Below are 6688 nucleotides of genomic sequence, written 5' to 3'. Positions count from 1 at the left end.
AACATTCAATTTTGTTTAATTCTTCTGTGGATCCTGTTGAGGAAAATCTTGTTCAACAACTTATAAAAAAAGTGTTTTAAAAAGTATTAAACATTTATGTGATGGATATTCAAGAAAAATGTCTGGTGCCAGCCGAATGTTTGAATGTTTTTGTTTCAATGTTCTAGTTGCACGGTTTCATTTTCAGAAGCTTTGAAACCAAAAAGAAGAGTTGGACTTTATCTTTGTGGGAAAGTTTAAATCTGCTTTGCTGTCTATTTCTGCCATGATCTATTCATAGAAGAAAGTGAGGAGTCTTTAAATGTTTTAGCCCAGCTCTTGATTTTCTCTCCTTGCTCTTTTTGTTGCTAGCCCCTCTGAAGAAGAAGTCATTATTCCCTTTTACTCACTTAATTAGCCCATTTCTACAGAGTTCCCCCCCACAAGCCCTGTTTCTTCCTATGAGTTGTAGCTTCTGCGGAGCAGAATAATTTTCAATTTGGAAGTGTTAATCACTTTCCATCTCATTAGTCTTCTCTTTGTAGACATCGGCAATCCTTGCCTCACATTAGGTCTTTTTTCAGTCAAATCCATTGGCTTTTGTCTGCCTCTTTCTCTCTTTATTTGTTAATTAAATCGACCCCAGTCTGAGCCCAGCTCTCCTCTCGTTTCACACTCAAGTCATGTTTTTTTAAGCAGCTTTTCAGGACAAAGTTTGCTCCGTCCTCTCCCTCTCACCCTCTGCCCCTGGTCAGTCTCCATGGCTTTTAATCTGTCAGACTCCCGCTTATTGAAAAGTTGGCCGTTCAGTTTCAGTTAAAAGCAGCTTGACAATCTCATGATTTATACCGTACCTGTAGAAGGGGGCTTTACATCATAACCTGTCAAAATGAGGCATGTATCCTTTTTTCCCCAAATTGTTTTTATTAACTTGAAATGTTAGTGTTGAACATTATATATAATTGTTGAAACGGAAGAGTCAGACAAGGCTGTTACATCTGTGTCCACATTTATGCAGACTCCATGAGTCAGTTCAAATGTCATTTATGTCTTCCAACAATTTGACAAAATTAAAATAATGAATGTTTGACATTGAATTCCACCCATCTTAGGTCAAGTAAACACAAGCTAGTATAATCTTTTCCAGCTCAAACAATAAATGAAAGCCTTGCTTCGTTAAATAAGTGGCAAGCTTTTGATGAAAGAGACTGTCCCTTTCCAGGAGCCAAGAAGGGGTCTAGGGGGACCAGTAACCTCCTTTACACAAAAGGAGTGAAGGGAAAACTGACTTGTGGGGAAAGGAGACTGTGGGTGACATTTTTGCATTTGTATGTTCCTAGATTGAAGAAATCCCTTGTTTTCATTGACCACGAAACAATGTGGTGTTAAAAGTGAAATGTTTTTCACAGAAATTCGCTTTAAAAAATTAACATCTTCTCTAATGTTGATGGAAGCTTTCACCCAGTTTAAAACTGATCTCATTTCCAAGTGGGAAAATAAGTCAAAGACTTTGAACTCTTAGTTGTGTAGCTGTAATATTTGGTTTTATAATTGCCATACAAACACATTGGCAGCTGGCCCATAACTACGTTAAAGAGAAAGTAATACAATTGATACTGTTTCATAGGTTGTTTGGTGGTAAACAATGTTGTGCAGTAGTGCAAAGTTAGTATTCCATTCTTGCGAGCTAAGCTCTAAATCCTTCAGTGGGATTTGTTATGAACAGTGGGGCAAAGGAAATATGTATCATGACTTTTTTTTCAACAGAAATAGGTTCAAGATGAACATTATCTCTAATAACTATGCGGTAAGTTAAGAGGATAAAACAAATCATATTCCTTATTTCCTATATGAATCTCTCTATACTCGAGTACTTCCTGCTACTTTCTTTCTCGAAAAATATCTGGTCCCGTATTGAGAATGAAACTTAACTATAAAGCCCTCTTAAACCAGATAAAGGACATCTGTAGTGTTTATTAAACAAGCTTTAAAGGCAAGTCAATGGTAAATCAATTTATTCTAATAGATTAATCAGATTTATTTTGCTTTGCTTGGACATGGTAGAGTTGAAGTTGGATAGATATATATAGCCTTACAGACCCTGCCCTGAGAGAATTGGCAGTTACTGGGCCTGATTGGAAAGATGGATTGAATTCCCTGAGATTGTATTTTTTCTTATCAGCACATGTGCTTCTGCAGCATCTAAAGAACATGCGTACTGGATGTAATTTGATGCAAGGTCTCTGGCCTTGGTAGTAACCTGAGTGGTGCGGTCGAAGAGGAAATTAACTCCTTTCCTGGAGGAGATCCTGGGAATAATGAGCTGCAGTACAAATCTCTTCAGTTTTTACTTTTTTATGGACCTCCCCCATCGGGATCATAGGAGTCTGTGCCTTACACAGGACAAAATCCTGGCATTTAAAATGACAATTCAGTCGGATGGCATTTCACCCATAGAAATTCACATTTTTAATAAGGAAATCCACTTTCTAATGCACCGTTTGAAATGTTAAGCCCATTTGATTGTGTTCCAGTTTTCTCAGATTTTAAGAGGGTGCAGATCGTAAACCAAGATCAGATTTCTATGGGTAGGTACAGCCCCTCAGTACAATGACAACAGGGCTCAAATTGAAAACACACGGATCGGCCTTATGGGGCAGTTAATGTCATGTGAATTTCTGAAATGTGAAATTTCTTTCCTTATGGTTGGTGCTCTTCATATGTCTATTTCAGATGTTGCCTGAATATAGATGGAGTATGTGTTCATGTCACAGTCATATTTCTCCAGGACCTTTCTATGACTCATGCTTTCCGTTTCCTACATACAATAAATGAGAATCTGGAATGAAGCAGCCATTAAAACTTTACACCAAGGAAACAGTGCAAAGACTAGGGTGAAAACAATCTGCTTGCAATTGTTAGGCCCTGTATGACATTGAGGACTGAAGCCGATCAGTTCGTCATTGTTCTTCAAGGGCCAGTATTCCTGTACCTATTGATTTCCTTGGCTTCATTTTGGTTTTTTTTCAAGGCAGAGCCCTGAACAGTAAAATACGGATACTGTTTAAATGGGTCGTTCTTGACTGAGGCCTGAGCCCACTTTCAGAACCTCTCTGGGCCTTGCTTTGGAGATGGCTCGTACGATTATTAGCCCGATTCAGATCAGCTTCAAGACAGCAGCACCTGTGAAAGGTATTGCAGCTGCCACATTGACAACAGTAATAGGCCAAAATGTGTTGGACTTTAATCTATAGAGTCCATTTTTTTCTGGAAGATGGTAGATTTCACTTGCTGCAAGCAAATGAAGACATCACTTTTCATTTATTGTGTTATAGTGACACCAGTTTTTTTTTGTCATTTACAAAAGCCCAGATGATTATTTTTTTTTGTTTGTTTTTAAGTGGAATCAACTGAAGACAGACACATGAGTCTGACGACTGCGGCGAGAGGGGGTGAGCAAGTGAATTGAAAAGCACACTGAAATGGCCACGCTGGCAGATTCATGGCAGCTGTGTGTGCTGTCCTTACAACACGTGGCCGCCCCAGGCCTGCCTAATTGAAGTCCTAAATTCTAACGAGGTAAGTTGGGCTGGAGGAGTGTTTCCCTTGTGGGGCAGAGCTGTCTGGGCAGGGTACCATATGAAATGGCAGGAGGTTTTAATCTTTTTCATTTGTTAATGAAGAAAATATGGCAAATGCTTTTGAAGTACCATTGATATGTGTCTCATTCTGCAGCTAGTTGTTGGTGTTTCTTTTTTAATTATTGTGAAAAACATGACTTTTTATTAGGCTTCCCTTCAGTCTGTAGTGCAGCGCCTGGTGACGTTTAGCAGGTATCTGGCTGTTGGATTTCTTTCATCATGTGCTCAGATTGTTTTTCAAGTGAAATCCCTTGATATTCTGGGTGGAGGAGGAGAGTACACAGGATGAGCAACATGTTGCATTTGAAAAACTGGAAGGCACATAAAGGAGGATATGAATTGGCAACTATATGTTCTATGATCTACCTTCTGGAGACAAAGTAGGCTTTCAGGGATAAAGAGAGTGGGTTCTGCTTTACCACTCTTCTAAAAACGGGAAGACATATACTCTAGTAAGAAAGTCAAAGAACGTGATTAAAAGGACCCAGGAGATACTTTTGTAAGGAGAAAGTGGGTTTGATCCTAGTGAAGCCAATGTTACTTATGGTGGGAACACACTAGAGAGACAGTCCTACGGTCAACAGCTGTCCCATTGGTTGAATGTCTAGGTTTACAACTGCGAGAGAAGAGGATGTTCCACATGGTCCAACAATAATGAAGTCACAGCTTTCCTTCAGACTCTGTTGATCATCAGTTTATCTGGTTCCAATAGCTGCCAGTGTATGATGATACTCTATCCATGAGAGTTTTGTTGAAACTAATAAACTTTGTTGCATTCTTCCTGTCTAATAAATATTACATTTAGTAATTGTTAGAGCGAAAAAGACAATGTTGCTTTCTTGCATTGGGCTAATCGTGGACTGCCATAATATGCATTATTTATGGACAAACCTCCCATACGACTAGAAGTAAATCAATTTGTCTTGCTGTGGCTCGATTGATGTTTCCAATGGGTTTTTCAGTTCAGTTTTATATATTAGTTCTACATACCAAGATAAAATAGATGAAACATGAAAAAATACATCTTTTCCACAGTGGGTCTATCCAGGACAAAAGTGTTAGGAAATAACCATGGGGAATAGCAAACATCCAAAGTATTATCATAATATAATAAGTATACTATATTAATTCCTGGAAGACAAGGCACTATTATAAAGAAATGTCTACTGGCCTCATGTCCTTGATTCATGACCCTGATGAAACAGGAACAATAAATATTAAATAGTAGAAAGATGTACATATTGAATCATGTCTCCTGCTTAAAAGTTTTTAAAAATGTCAAAACCATAAAAGGATTGTAGAGACCATCCAACCTTTCCAGGAACTGTAGGTGCAAAACTATCTGAAAGAATAGTAGATCCTGATGATACTGTACTACTGAATGTTTTCCATGCCTTACCCCCTTTAATACTCCAGAGAACAGCAATGCTTTAGGGGCCTCTAATATAGTTACAGGAGCTTCTATTGCACCTTGTAAGGGGAGGGTGTCACTGTAGATTTATGATGAATTTTACTTAAATATTTAGAGGTGTGAATAAATGTGACCTTGGTGTTTTCCCAAATTCAAATACTTATGACAATTATGACTTTGCTCTGTGGAATGCTATTATGATTACAATATAATGGGCATGGATACTCCAAAATGTTTTATTTGTTGTGCTGGTCATGTCAATTTTTGTAAAGGCACTTTTTAATTTTTAATGAATGGACCATCAGTCTTTGAAGATCTTCCACTTGTTGACCTCTAACATGTCAATATTGTGTGTGAGACGCACCTAGCCTTTAATGTATAAATTTATATTTCAGATCTCACAAACGTACTGCAGTTCCTTTGAAGCACAAAGAAAATACATCAAAAACTAGAATGTGAGAAAATCATGCATTTACATGGATAAGCAGCCACACTGCTCTGTGCATCTCTTAAACACCTTTTCCTCTTTCTAAAGGCAACTCTTTTCTGGTGCAAAGCAAGAATGGCTTCCCATTTTCAGGAGCTGATGTTTATTCTTGGGGCAAGTGGTTTTGTTCTCTCTCCATCCTGTATTCAAAAGCCTTCCCTGGCGTTCCCACAGGATGCAGGTTTAATGCATCCCCATATTAGTGTGACAGGCAGCTGTGAAAGTCGTTGGCAGTGACGAGCAGCACTTACTGCCCTTAGCGACTTTGCCGGTGTTCTGGGAAACGCATAGTGTGGAGACGAAAACCTCTGAGTGCAGCTGCAGCTTCCTGTCGTGTGAGTCCCGTCATTCCCACACTCGGCTTGCGCTGCCATTACTCACGGCCACATTAATCAGCCTCCCTCCTTTAAACACCACAGGCGCTAAGGCAGCCTCCTCGATGAGAACTGAGAATGTCTTCTGTCCAAGGTGTTCCTCTGCATACCCCACAGCGCAATGTAAAAATATACCAAGCAGGGCCTAATGTGTGACGACACCTGATAGGTACTGGGAACCCAAAGAAAGATTAACAAAGAAACCTGAGTTGTTCTTAATCTCTCTTTTCCTGGAACTCAACTCAGTGACTGATTTTGTTTTAAATATATATATATACAGTATAACATTCCAGGACCCTGTGAAAAGCAGGTTCTTCAATTCTGGCTGGTTCTCTCGGAAATTCACTTCCAACTTTAATGTTTGTTATTTTTTCTGGGGTGATCGATGTATATCTGAAGACATCTTTTGGCTTTAACACAGACTAGGAATATTTTAGACTAAGTACTTTGCAGTTGATTTCCCAAAAGAGAATAGTGCTGTTTAAAGAAAATCAGATCTCTAAAAAAAAATGACCACAATTTAAGGTTTTGGGACTCCTGAAGGGTTGTCTGATTGATGGTACCAAGTGCTGACCACACAGACAACGCAGCAGAGGACAGCATATCAATCAATGTCTTTGTGGTCTTAGAATTATTAACTGGTGAAAACATGCAGTCACAGTAATCCAACAGAGCTAATTAGCACATCCAAGAAATACCTTAACAAACCCCTTGTATTTAAATATGATACAGATTTATTTCCAGCTGAATCCTGAACAAACATTTTTTAAAATCTCACTAGAAGTAAAATGCCAAG

This window comes from Lepisosteus oculatus, chromosome 4 (assembly GCF_040954835.1).
Source record: "Lepisosteus oculatus isolate fLepOcu1 chromosome 4, fLepOcu1.hap2, whole genome shotgun sequence".
Taxonomy (NCBI): Eukaryota; Metazoa; Chordata; class Actinopteri; order Semionotiformes; family Lepisosteidae; genus Lepisosteus; species Lepisosteus oculatus.
Note: the sequence above shows the minus strand (reverse complement) of the source record.